The 14,946-nt window shown below is 44.5% G+C and overlaps 1 protein-coding gene across 1 annotated transcript in view; it reads left to right on the plus strand.

Moving 5' to 3' along the window:
- The window catches only part of pik3r5 (phosphoinositide-3-kinase, regulatory subunit 5), an 82,593-nt gene that overhangs the window by 22,764 nt on the left and 44,883 nt on the right, over window positions 1-14,946 (plus strand). The window lies entirely within an intron of this gene.

Consider the following 14,946-nt stretch of genomic DNA (forward strand, 5'->3'; position numbering starts at 1 on the left):
GCGACCTTCCCAATATTACCTACTTTTGGGATGAAAATCTTTCTACAATATTGACATTGAATTTTCTTCTACTTTACAACCAATTGTACCACCAGTCACCAGACTCCAATGCCAGGTATATCATGAGCCAGGCGGAGTTCAACTTCAATTGAGTTTGGCAGTTTAGCGCAAATGAACTCTCAACCCTTGTTGACTCTGAACAAAAGAACCACACATACATTGTTCAAATTTACTCATTCAAACCCTAGAGCACCAACACTTTGACACCAAGGGTGGCAGGAGAGAAATGTGTAAACAACTTTACCTGACAATGATGTGGAAAAGCCAGTGATGGACTGGGGTGGACAAATGTAACGAATGTAAGGTGAGTGAGTGAGTGAAAGGTTCTCAAATCGCATATCTTATATTAGGCTGGGACACGATCACACCAATCAAAGGTGTCGTTGGTGTTCAGACAGGTTAATACAACTGGACATTGTCTCTCTCTCTGCCTTTCGGGTCTCTCTCTCTCTCTGGCTTTGTAATCTGACCCATTGTGTATTCAGTATACTGAGATGTACTGTTTTCTGTGGCTAACCTGTCTGAACACCAACGACACCTTAGGCTGGGACACGATCACACCAATCAAATATAAGTTATGCGATTTGAGAACCTTTCACTCACTCACTCACCTGACGAAGGAGATAATCTCCAAAAGCTTGTGATTTTCAAATAAAACTGTTGGACTATAACCTGGTGTTGTAAGATTCCTTACATTTACCTGACAGTGTAAGTCATTAAGCTTCAGTCTTACTTCAGTTTGAGCAAGTTTAAACAAATGCAATTTGAAGGTTTTACCGTTGGTTAGTGTTTAACAAATTCAAGACCTCAAGTACCAGCTTTCTCTGACAATGTATTGTTCTCATTGCCAATTCCTTCCCCGGTGACCTGGAATTGAATTGCTATGACAACATTTTTCATTCAGATCTAACCGGCATTAGAATTTATGAATTGGAATGTTCCGAATATCAGGTTCCTTTAATCTTGATCAAATAATTGTGATGTGAGAACTTAGTTTGTGGTTAAATCTTTCTGTATGAGGTGCTGTTGGAAACTGCACTCAGCGGGAGCACTGGAGTTTGAGCTTTTCTTCAGGTAGATTAATGTGATTAAGACTTGGCATTTTCCATCATGGGCATTTCGTCCATCGTGTGCGTATTAGGGATGAGTGAGGCCTGGATTTGATAGCTTGGTATAATGGCAATCAAATATGCTGCAGCACATAAATTTCCATTGATAAAAATCTTCATCTGTTTCCCCATATGCTGAGGTTTTGGTCTTCGTTGTGCCTTCGGGGATAAGGAAGAAGGAAAGACCTTGCATTTTTATGGTGCCTTTTACAACCTCAGGATTTCACAGTCAATTAAGTACTTTTGAATGTACTGTTGTGTTGTAGGAAACCGCAGCAGCTAATTTGCACACAGCGAGGTCCCACAAATAGAAATGAGATAATTTGTTTCAGTGATGTGGGTTGCGGGATAAACATTGACCAGACCACCAGGAGAATTACCCTGCTTTTCTTCGACTAGTACCATGGGATCTTTAATGCCCACCTGAGAGGGAAGACCAGGCTTTGGCTTAACGCCTCATCCAAAAGACAGCTCTTCCGACAATGCTGCCCTCCCTCAATACTACGCTGAAGTTTCAGCTTAGGTTGTGTGCTTAAGTACTTAGAGTGGGACTTGAGCTCGCGATCTTCTGACTCAGAGCTGAGAGTACTACCATGAACCAGGGCTGACACCTTAGTAGATAGCCAGCAATGAGTGCACATTTCGATATGAGAAGATTAGGAAATTTGCAGGGAAAATCATGCATATTTCCAAATGGATATTTAAAACCGAGTCGGTGGAAGCCTGAGAATATCAGAGGAGAAGAGAAGATAACTGAATAGGCAGGCATTTACCCTCATATCCAACAGAAAAAAGATTAATGTTTGAATTAATATTTATACTGGCTAGACTGTAGTGGATAGATGAATAATGAAAGAGGTTTGCATTTGTAATTGGTGAGTATGAGGTAGTGAACACAGCCATGGCTTCAGTGTAAATAAATGGACACATTTCACATCAACATTTTTAAAATGTAACTTATTCAATTATCTGATAGCCTATTCTGCAGGCAAGGGGATGGGAGCCATCTGATCACAGAGGCCTCAGCCAGTAAACTTGAAACCAAAAGGCATGTAAGGCTTAGGTTGACGCACTCTGGTTTTCCTTCACCCTGCTATAGGGGAAATACCTGGCCTCTGCTTCCCACCAACCCCCAGAGAGCGCGGCAAAATTAGGAATTCACCATGTAAAAAAATCATGAATGCAAACCTATCTCCTACCACAGCATTGCACAAGCTGAATGGATTGTTGTGCCAGTCAAAATTGTAGTATCAACAAAAAGGCAAGATCAACCGGAGACATACTTAAACACTAATAACAGGTATACACTTAAATAAAATGGACTGTCCAAAAAATCAAAAACCAGGAAATGCTGGAAAAGAACAGCAGGTCAGTCAGCAGCTGAAAGAGAAAGAAGAGTAGGAATTCTGTCCTTGTTCATCTCTGATACCTAGTTCCAATAAAGGGTACCACCCAAAACACTGCTGTCTTTCTCTTTTAAATTCAACCTGTTTCCAGAATTTACTGCTCAGATTTCCATTATTTGGATTTTTTCCATTTTATCTGGACTGGATCATAGAAGCTTGTTCTATTGTTTATGTTCAAGTTGTAAGCGTACAGGGGGAAAAAATGGTTTATTTCTGTGCTGAGATACTATACGAATGTGATTTGACTAAACACACCCTGTTATAGTTTGGATACTTGCACCACCTGTTTCATTCGTGTAATTCATCCATTGTTCTTTGTGTGCCTTGTAATGGGCCCACATAGGAACTGTGAGGAAATAAAAATAAAACTTCTGCATAATTTGATAACAGGCTAATACTATTTAAATGCTGTATTAATTGGAAAATACAGCTGAACAAAGAACATTGTTTCATCAGAAGGAAGTATGTATTCTCAAATGAGATAATGGTGTTTGTGTTGGAAACATGAATTGAGATGTGTTTGCTAATTGAGCTAGAACTGAAAGTTTTGTGTCACTTGTGAAACACGGATGGGTGAGAAGTGTTTAATGCTTTGCTTCCATACACTAATTTAAATTTTTGGCCTCATAAGATGCAGTCATTTCTAAGGAAAAGCATTACAAGGGTTTAGGTACTTGTCTAAACAAAAAGATTTTTGATATAAAAATGACGTGTGCTTTTCACGTTAATTACAAATCAGTAAATAAGGCGAGTTGGTGTTGAAAGAAAATGGAGATGTGGTATGACTGAGCCTAGCCTTTTCCTCTATCAGCATAGATTTTTGCTCCATGTGGCCCAGTAGCTTCAGCAGAAATGCTTTAAAGCCTTAACCTTAGAAGGTGCCTGAGGCCAAATAAAACGTAGAAGCCATCATTTAGTGTTAGGTGGAGTTTTTGCACCAGTGAAGCTCTCCATCTGGGAGGAAGGGCAGTTGAAAGGGATAGAGGGATGGAGAAGTAGAGCGAAAATCAGACGACGACCCCTTCTCCAGTCGCCAAAGAAGTAGGGATGGTTTGTACCATTAGGTTGATTTCCTGAAAATGCAGCATCAGCTGGTTGTGGCAGGGGACATATTTCAGATTTTTCTTTTTACAAATTTAGCTGGTGTGGGCTGAGTTTATCACCTTCAGTTATCTTCTCGAAGACCTGTTGATCTTACAATTCATCCAGCTAAAAAGTGCCCAACTTTTAACCATTGGGTGAAGAATTGTTATATGGAAGGCTGAAATCCCAGAGCTATCATTGTGCAGTTCTTAATGCTGGAATTCTGTAAACTAAAAGAACTGTAAGGTCAACTTTAATCCATAAGAGTCAACCACTTGTCCTGCCTCAGATCAGGGGTAATAATTTTGGTTCTTGTCATCAGGCTTCACTCCAATTCCACCATAACCATTGTGAGGAGAAAAGCAAAAACCAATGCAGTTAATATTTAAACAGATATTAGATTTGATTAATTTTGCTGCCAGCTTTGAAAATTACCCAGTTTGGCACTGAGCCAGCTCCGTAGAAACCTATGATTCCCCCATCATAGCAGTCAACTGCTCCTTGAATGACTTCTGAGCTTTTGCCTCTACTACACTGCCTGGAAGACCATTCCAGGCATTGATCAATTTTTGCATTAAGAGGTGCTTCCTGACATCAGTCCTGAACTTGCCTTTTACCAGTTTGTATCTGTGCTCCCTGGTTCTTTAGTTATGGATTAACTTGAAATTGTGCACAGGATTAAGCTTTTCTAATCCACTTAGTATCTTAAATACTTCTATGAAGTCCCTTCTAATTTGCTTCCTTTCAAGAATGAAGAGTCCGAATTTTTCCAACTTTTATTCATAACTCAGTTGTCTGACAGCCTCCTGATCCTTCTCTGCACCATTTTCAGGACTTGATTGTTTCTCTTGTACCTCAATAATCAGAGCCAAATGCAGTATTCAAGGTGTGATCTGACCAGGGCACTATACAACACGATGGTCTCAAGACGTATTGAGGGTTAAATTGGTTAACCCACGAAAACGGTTGCCTGCTGTTTTAAACAATTGCTGCGTGGAGCCAGCTCTACCTGCGCTGCTGTTTGGCTGCACGCATCAGCAGGGGACCCTAATATTGCGAGTGGCTCGCACTTCCTAAAGGCAGCCTGCACCTTTTAAAGTGGAGGCGCACTGTGGCTACAAGAAGTTGTGGGAGTCGTTTGAGAAGTGATTCCTGATACTTTGAAGAATGACATTTTATTTGTTCATGGGATATGGGCGCCTCTGGCGAGGCCAGCATTTATTGCCCATCCCAAAATTGCCCTTGAGAAGGTGGTGGTGAGCCGCCTTCTTGAACCTCTGCAGTCCTTGTGGTGAGGGTTCTCCCACAGTGCTGTTAGGTAGGGAGTTCCAGGATTTTGACCCAGCGACGATGAAGGAACGACGATATATTTCCAAGTTGGGGTGATGCATGACTTGGAGGGGAACGTGCAGGTGGTGTTGTTCCCATGTGCCTGCTGCCCTTGTCCTTGTAGATGGTAGAGGTCGCGGGTTTGGGAGGTGCTGTTGAAGAAGCCTTGGCAAGTTGCTGCAGTGCATCCTGTGAATGGTACACACTGCAGCCACGGTGTGCCGGTGGTGAAGGGAGTGAATGTTTAGGGTGGTGGATGGGGTGCCAATCAAGTGGGCTGCTTTGTTCTGGATGGTGTCAAGCTTCGTAAGTGTTGTTGGAGCTGCACTCATCCAGGCAAGTGGAGAGTATTCCATCAAACTCCTGACTTGTGCCTTGTAGATGGTGGAAAGGCTTTTGGGAGTCAGGAGGTGAGTCACTCGCTGCAGAATACCCAGCTTCTGACCTCCTCTTGTAGCCAAAGTATTTATGTGGCTGGTCCAGTTAAGTTTCTGGTCAATGGTGACCCTGAGGATGTTGATGGTAATGCCATTGAATGACAAGGGGAGGTGGTCAGACTCTCTCTTGTTGGAGATGGTCATTGTCTGACATGACTGTTACTTGCCACTTATCAGCCCAGTCCTGGATGTTATCCAGGTCTTGATGCATGCGGGCACGGACTGCTTCATTATCTGAGGTATTGTGAATGGAACTGAACACTGTGCAATCATCAGCGAACATCCCCATTTCTGACCTTATGATGGAGGGAAAGTCGTTGATGAAGCAGCTTGAGGTAGTTGGGCCTAGGACACTGCCCTGAGGAGCTCCTGCAGCAATGTCCTCGGGCTGAGATGATTGGCCTCCAACAACCACTACCATCTTCCATTGTGCTAGGTTTGACTCCAGCCACAGGAGAATTTCCCCCCTGATTCCCATTGAGTTCAATTTTACTCGGGCTCCTTGGTACCACACTCGGTCAAATGCTGCCTTGATGTCAAGGACAGTCACTCACCTCACCTCTGGGATTCAGCTCTTTTGTCCATGTTTGGACCAAGGCTGTAATGAGGTCTGGAGCCGAGTGGTCCTGAGCATCGGTGAGCAGGTTATTGGTGAGTACGTGCCACTTGATAGCACAGTCGACGACACCTTCCATCGCTTTGCTGATGATTGAGAGTAGACTGATGGGGCGGTAATTGGCCGGATTGGATTTGTCCTGCTTTTTGTGGACAGGACATACCTGGGCCATTTTTCACATTGTCGGGTGGATGCCAGTATTGTGGGTCTACTGGAACAGTTTGGCTAGAGGCCCGGCTAGTTCTGGAGCACAAGTTTTCAGCACGACAGCTGGGATGTTGTTGGGGCCCATAGCCTTTGTTGTATCCAGTGCACTCAGCCGTTTCTTGATATCCCATGGAGTGAATCAAATTGGCTGAAGACTGGCTTCTGCGATGGTGGAGATAGCGGGTGGAAGCCGAGATGGCTCATCCACTCGGCACTTCTGGCTGAAGATGGTTGCAAATGCTTCAGCCTTGTCTTTTGTACACACGTGATGGACACTGCCATCATTGAGGATGGGGATGTTGACAGAGCCTCCTCCTCCCATTAGTTGTTTAATTGTCCACCACCACTCATGACTGGATGTGGCAGGACTGCAGAGCTTTGATCTGATCCATTGGTTGTGGAATCCCTTAGCCCCGTCTATAGCATGTTGCTTCCGCTGTTTAGCATGCATGTAATCCTGAGTTGTAGCTTCACCAGGTTGACACCTCATTTTTAGGTACGCCTGGTGCTGCTCCTGGCATGCTCTTCTACACTCCTTGTTGAATCAGGATTGATCCCCTGGCTTGTTGGTAATGGTAGAGTGAGGAATATGCCGGGCCATGAGGTTATAGGTTGTGCTGGAATACAATTCTGCTGCTGCTCATGGCCCACAGCGTCTCATGGATGGCCAGTTTTGAGCTGCTAGTTCTTTTCTGAATCTATCCCATTTAGCATGGTGGTAGCGCCACACAACACACTGGATGGTGTCCTCTGTGTGAAGACGGGACTTCATCTCCACAAGGACTGTGCAGTGATCACTCCTACCAGTACAGTCATGGACAGATGCATCTGCGACAGGTAGATTGGTGAGGATGAGGTCAAGTAGGTTTTTCCCTCGTGTTGGTTCGCTCACCATCTGCCGAAGGCCCAGTCTGACAGCTATGTCCTTCAGGACTCGGCCAGCTCGATCAATAGTGGTGCTACCGAGCCACTCTTGGTGATGGACATTGAAGTCCGCCACCCAGAGTACATTCTGTGCCTTTGCTACCCTCAATGCTTGCTCCAAATGGTGCTCAACATGGAGGAGGACTGATTCACCAGCTGATGGCTGGCGGTAGGTGGTAATGAGCAGGAGGTTTCCTTGCCCATGTTTGACCTGATGCCATGAGATTTCATGGGGTCATACCCAGGGATGGTGATGGAAAAGTCTGGGACGTTGGCTGAAAGCTATGATTCTGTGAGTATGGCTATGTTGGGCTGTTGCTTGACTAGTCTGTGGGATAGCTATCCCAATTTTGGCACAAGTCCCCAGATGTTAGTGAGGAGGACTTTGCAGGGTCGACTGGACTTGGTTTGCCTTTGTTGTGTCCAGTGCCTCGTGGTCCGCCCGGTTTTATACTTATTATGACTTTTTGTAGCGAGATTGATACGGTACCCAGACTGTGCCTGCGAGAGAGTGTGTACCAAGGTTCTCTGATGATGCACGATAGGCCTTGGTGCAAGAGGTGGAGAGAAGAAGGGGCGTCCTATATTCTCGGGCAAGAGGCCCTCCAGAAATATGCTCAAGAGGCAGTGGGAGGAAGTAGCAGATGAGGTAAATGCCAGGAGCATAGTACCAAGAACATGGATACAGGAAGAAAGTCAATGAATTAACATGAGTTGTCAAGGTGAGTGAGCTCAAGTTTCAAGTGGCATGTCCTACCATTTGCACCACTAGCCTCATCCACTGTTCAATGCACTACACCCCCCCCCCCCCCCCCCCCCATCACCCACCTCTGGATAATCTCTTTCAATCAGTACTCAACTATTTAAATCAGATGCACAATCTCACCTCACACATTACCACTGTTGCAAGCTGTACACCCACAACTCACAGGTCACGCACACTGGCAGCCACGTCACTCAAACATCTTTCAGGACACGCTGACACACTTCTCGCAGGAGAAGGTGGTGCATGACAGTAGACAGCAAGAAAGAACTGGAGGAGGACAAGTGTGCCTACATGTCTTACCTCCCTAGGAGGAGACAATGCTGGCCATCATTGGAAGGTCCATCGCTGAGGCTGTGGTCACTGGCAATGCTGGAGGTCCCATTTGTCCCTCATCCCACAATCTTTTCTGACTCACGTGCTGCAGATGGTGTAAGCACGCACTTCTTACTTTCTCCTCTCCCCTCACCACAACTCAACCCGTGTCCCTTTACCATTTTGGATGCGCAAGAACTGGAACCTGCCCAGTCAGAGGAGGCAGAGGCAGGCTACAGTGATGATGACACACCATCACTCGATTTTACACTCGCAGCCACCAGCTCAGATACTGACACTACGCGTACTTCAGAGGTTAGAATAGAGGAGAGATCTGCATGTGGTAAGATACCAGGCACAAGCATGCAAGAGCCAGGACGGGGCGGAAAGGATACTGCAAGTGCCAGCTCGCCAGAGGGCAAGTCTGCACACTAGTTCTGCTGCAGAGGAGTCGGATGATGACTGTGATGGGCCAGGCTACAGAAGAAGGCTGATGGGCGTATACCACCAAATGTTTGGTGCACTGGAAAGCCTGTCAGAAAGCCTGCACACAATGTCAAGGAGCATGGGGGAGTCCAGCTCCAACTTGACACAGGGCTTTGCGCAGAGCTTGTAGCCCATCCTTTCCCACATGGAACAGGTGGTCACCTCCATCAGCGCACCTGTGGAACCCACCATGATGTCGCCTCAGATGACCGATGTCACAGCTCACATTGCAGCACAAGCATCTGCCATCAAAGGTCTGACTGCTGCCTTGGAAACTCAGACTGCTACTATCGTGGCTCTGGGCACCACTGTTGAAAGGGGCTTCCAGGGCATCACAGCAGTCCAGCAATCTGTTCTCCAGCAGATCACCAGGATTGCTGAGGTGCTGCCCCTGAAGAGTGGCAATGGTGCCATGGAAGACCAACCTGCTGTCCTCTCTCAGGATGACAGCATTCCAGCTCCCACCCCTGCCACTCCGCCAGTGCCCTTGCTGTTGCCTGCCTGTCAGCCAGCCAGGCCAGACTGCTGCAGCCCAGGCCGAGATAGCGCAGTTTGAAGCCGGGCCCACCTGGCCCAGAGCTGCTCGAGGTCGTCCTCCAAGGCCACCTGCGCTGTCCTTAATTGAAGGTCAACAGCCTTCCACCACCCATGCTCCAGCCACACGGGACGCACCTCGTAAGAGCACTAGGAAAGATAAAGGCACAGGAACAACAGGCACTAAGGGAATGCACAAGGGTGAATAGTATCAGTTTGTTTGCATAATTTCATATGTTAATTTATAAATGTGGATCTGGATTTGCATTTGGTGGTGGTTTTTATTTCTGCGATGACCTGAAGGAGGAAACAATGTGTAATCATAAGGAGGACGATTTGATGGTCATGTAAGAGAGGAAAAGTAAGGAGTGTGGGACTGTTGGTGAATGGGGAGGTGTCGTTGAGGTTACTGGTATCACTTATTAATAATTTGATCATGCAGAGCCCCAGCAAAAAGGGCCTGATTACCTTGTAGCCTCCCTGCCTCTTCCTCCACTTCCTGCTGCACTTCCTCCTCCTTCTCTACTTACTCCTCCGCATCTTCCTCCTCCTCCTCTGCCACTTCTTCTTGATCAGGTTATTGCCTGATAGGTGGTGGCAAGGGCTTTTACCCCATAATGGCCAGGTTGTGCAGCTTACAATGACAAATCTTGATACCTGCTCAGCTGAGTACTGCAGGGCTCTTCCAGAGCGGTCCAGGCAACGGCAGTATTGCTTGAGGTTGCCTATGATGTTCCGTGTGACAAGGCTACAATGGCTGTCATTGTAGGCCTGCTGTGCATGTGTGCGTGTGTTCCTCAACGGAGTCATGAGCCATTTCATGAGGGGATAGCCCTTGTCACCCAGTAGCCAGCCTTTGACTTGCCATGCTGGTAGAAATATAGGTGGAACAGAGGACTGCCGCAGGATGAAGGAATCATGACTGCTGCCGGGTGGCGGGCATTGACCTGCATGGTGTGCTGCATGTGGTCGCACACCAGCTACACATTGAGGGAATGGAATCCCTTTCTGTTGATGAATATGGCTGTAGATGTGGAGCACGCATGGCAATATGCATGCAGTCAATGATAGCCTGCGCCATGGGGAAGCCTGCAATGCAAGCAAACCCTAATGCTCGCTCCTCCTGCTTGTCTCTGGCAAGAGGGAATGAGGTGAATCTGTTTCTCGTTGCATATAGAGCCTCTGTGATCTCCCTTATACAGCAGTGCACTGCAAACTGCGAGATATTGCTTACATCTCCAGCATCAGCCTGAAAGGAGCCAGAACCCTAAAAATTAAGAGTCAAGGTCACCTTAACAGCCGCAGGCAATGCTGTCCTTGCCCTACTTTGAGGCTGCAGTTGTGGCTGCAGCAGTTGACATATTTCAGTCACGACCTCTTTAGTGAACCACAGACGTCTGATGCACTGGTTGTCGCTGAAGTTGAGGGAAGGGAATTGGTCCCTGAAGACCATCCTTGTATATGGATTCCTGTTGTGTGTCCTGGTCCTTCTCCTCCCTCTTCGAGCAGCTTGTCCTACTCTTCATGGCCACTCTTCATTCTCCCAGTCATATTCAATTCCCAGAGGAAGCCCTAGTAGGCCACCCATGTCTGGAAGCAACTTTCTTCAGCACACTGTTTTAAATGCCACAAAAAGTACAGTAAGACCAGCCAGACCACTCTCGATAGAATATTGAAACTTTAGCCAAGTATAGGAAACGTCCAAAAATACATGCAATTGTACCAGCAGCCAGGAGAAATAATCCAGCAACTAACCTGTAAGTACTTCATGATCCCTTTGAATAGCGCAGGTGGGGGTCCTCTATGCCATTTAAGTCCTGTTCAGCTATGTGAGGTTGAGACAGGGCATTGGCTGGAGTGTGGCGTTCCAAGATTTGCTTCAGATCAGCGTTGCACACTGATTTACGACATCATCTCCCTACTCTGCAAGCTGCCGGCGGTTGTTCGGTGCGCGTGCGCAAACACCTTTAGCAAGGTGGCGTCCTGCGCACTTCCCATCGGAAGTGTGCATACACATCCCGGACGCCGTTTTCGGGATTTAGGTGTTCATGTCGCAGCTACAAATTGGGTGTTAAAACGACCCAATTTCACCTCCGTTGTCTACTGATTTGGTAGTATCGCTCAGCATTCTGTTTGCTTTTTAATTGCTGCTGTGAAATGGCTGAACGTGGTCAGGATTCAATCCACTAACACTCCAGTTCTCTTTTAGCCTATCCCCCAGGTTGTTTAGCATCATTCACTGAGAATGTCTTCCATTTTTTTCTTCCTTTTCTTTGATTGAGTTTACTGATGCCAGAGAAGGTATACATGTCAGCCCCTAAAGTAGAGATCACATTTTGAATGATGCCATTTATAAATGATGGTATAAACAATATTGGCAAACTATCATTAAAGTCAGTCAAAATAAAGATACCAGTATGAAAATTTCATTAATAAAAAATCCTCTTGCATGTAAATTAAACTAACCATAGCTTTACAGTCAACTACATTAATATGAACTCTTCTTGAGTTGATATATTCCAGATAATGAATAATATTTTGTATTATGCTAAGTATTCAGTGAACATGCATTCACCATATCCTGATTAAACCACAGTGGTGGTGAGTAAAAGATGGAAGGTTTGATAAGTGGATGAGATCTACACACTTCTGCAAGTAACATTCAACTGATAAGTATATTATTTATCATTCGTGAAGAAAAGCCATGTTTGCCAAATGTTATATGCACTGTTTACACAAGATGCTATTTCAATGTGAGCATCCTCTCCACTTCTGAGAACACAAATGGCCCTGCAGTATCTCTCACTATCTCCATCTTCATCTCCTCCCCCATACAACACATGAATGAAAATGTGCCTGTGCCCACAGAATGTGCTAAAATCATATATAAATTTGTATTAGATAGCAAGAAAATCTTCCGGAAGATGTCAGTGGTGGGGAAACTTTTAGAGACAATAATCCGGGACAAAATAAATTAGAACTTGGAAAAGTATGGGCTAATAAATGAAAGTCAGTGTGGAATTGTTACAGGAAAATCATATTTGACTAACTTGATTGAGTTCTTTGATGAAGTAACGGAGAGGGTTGATGAGGGCAGTGCGGTTGCTGTTGTGTATATGGACTTTCAAAAAGCATGTAATAAAGTACCACATAATAGACTTGTTAGGAAAATTAAAGCCCATGGACAGGGTCAGTGGCAGCGTGGATACAAAATTGACTAGGGGACAGAAAGCAGAGTAGTGATGAAAGGTTGTTATTCAGACGGGAGGGAAGTATATAGTAGTGTTCCCCAGGGGTCAGTATTAAAGCCCAAGGCTTCTTTTGATATATATTAATGTCCTGGATTTGGGAATAGAGGGTATAATTTAAAGTTTGCAGATGACACGAAACTCGGAAATGTAATTAGCAATGTGGAGGATAGTAACAGACTTCAGGAGAACATAAACAAATTGGTGAAATGGGCAGACACATGGCAGATGAAATTTAATGCAGAGAAGTGTAAAGTGATGCATTTTGGTAGGAAGAATGAGGAGAGGCAATATATACAAAAATGGTACAATTTTAAAGGGCATGCAGGAACAGGTGGCAGGACAAGTTGAGAAAGCTCTTTTCAAAAGCATATGGGATCCTGGGCTTTATTAATAGAGGCATAGAGTACAAAAGCAAGGAAGTTATGCTAAACCTTTATAACGCACTGGTTTGGCCTCAGCTGGATTATTGTGTTCAATTCTGGGCACCATGCTTTAGGAGGGATGTCAAAGCCTTAGAAGACATTTATTAGAATTGTGTCAGGGATGAGTGGCTTGAGTTATGTGGAGAGACTGGAGAAGCTGGGATTCTCCTCAGAACAGAGAAGGATAAGGGAAGATTTGATAGAGGTGTTCAAAGTCATGAATAGTTTTGACAGAGTAAATAAGGAGAAAGTGTTTCCAGTGGCAGACAGGTCGGAAACCAAAGGACACAGATTTAAGGTGATCAGCAAAAGACCCAGAGGCGACATGAGGAAACTTTTTTTTACGTAGCGAGTTGTAATGGTCTGGAATGCACTACCTGAAAGGGCGGTGGAAGCAGATTCAATAGTAACTTTCAAATACTTGAAGGGAAGAAAATTACAGGGCTATGGGAAAGAGCAGGGGAATGGGAGTAATTGGATAGCTCTTTCAAAAAGCCGGCACAGGCACGATGGGCCGAATGGCCTCCTGTACTGTACCTTCCATAATACTATGAACACTATTTCTTTGGTTTATTTGCAAAAGTATTTGATTTCCATGCAAAATGAATGTTGTTAAGATGGATTATAATGACAATAATAGCACTTAATCCAATTCTAAAGAGGTACCATTTTAAATCTATGATTGATTCAACCTATACACTACTCCCTTTTTAAAATCTTTTAAATCTAGTCAGATAACTAGTTTGGTTCAAATTTTTTCTTATTATCAGAATAGCATACATTTTAGGTACCTGTCTTGGCTCAGTGGTAGCACTTTTGTCTCTTGAGTCAGAAGGTTGTGGATTCAAGTCCCACTCGAGACTTGAGCACATAATCTAGGTTTACACTTCAGTGTAGTACGGAGGGAGTGTTGCACTGTTGGAGATACTGTCTTTCGGATGAGACGTTAAACCAAGCCACCGTCTGCCCCCTCAGGTGGACGTAAAAGATCCCATGGCACTATTTGAAGAAGAGCTGGGGAGTTCTCCGTGTCCTGGCGAATATTTATCCCTCAACCAACATTGCTGGAACAAATTATTGAGTCAGTATCGCATTGCCGTTTGTGATTTCTTGCATTGCACAAATGCGTTTTCCTACATTACAACAGTGACGACACTTCAAAAGTACTTCATTGGCTGTAAGGTGCTTTGCGACATCCTGAGGTTGTGAAAAAAACGATATAAATGCAAGTTCTTTCTTTTCATACAGTAATTTGGGTACTAGAATGTATTGTTATAAAGATTAAATCAGACAGTTTCTTTCCTTATTTATATTCCTTCAGCCAGTCCACTTTTGTAGATTAGGTACTTCACTGGGAAAAGTCCCTGCCTCTGAGTATGATGCCCAAAGGGAAGTGACCAGCACAATGACATCTTTCACTTCAATGTGGAAAAAAACAAAACTGCTTTCCAAAGGACAGATCTGTAAATTTAGCTCGAACCTTACAGTAACAGATTCTGTAAATAGTGCCTTGACTGTATGTAAGACAGTCCTGAGACTGCATTAATTACTCAGCGATATAATGATTGCTTAGCATTTGCACATCTGTGTGGAAAATGGGAACTAGGCCGAAGTCTAACAAATTTCAACGGAGTGATATTTAAAAATAATCAAATTTTATTAATTCTGCACAGCATTGCACAGAGTCACTGCTTTCACTTATTTTGCCATGACAAAAATGCAGAGGATGAATCTATTCTGAACTCTTTTTCCGAACAATCCAAAAGCAGGAGTTTCCCCAACTTCCATTAATCATTCTGAAAGATTAAGCATTACATGAAATTCTGATTAACTTTCAAGTTCTTTTATTGTTTCATGTCTCTTTCTGTTGATTTTGTTAAATAATTTTATTTGAGCAGTGAGTGCTGAGCTCTCCTGATATTAAGTTGGTAATTGCGCTAATCAAAGTGGGACTGTGCCGTATGACTTGCACGCTCCGAGACTCTATCTCTGTTATACATGGAG

Source organism: Heptranchias perlo, chromosome 23 (assembly GCF_035084215.1).
Source record: "Heptranchias perlo isolate sHepPer1 chromosome 23, sHepPer1.hap1, whole genome shotgun sequence".
Lineage (NCBI taxonomy): Eukaryota > Metazoa > Chordata > Chondrichthyes > Hexanchiformes > Hexanchidae > Heptranchias > Heptranchias perlo.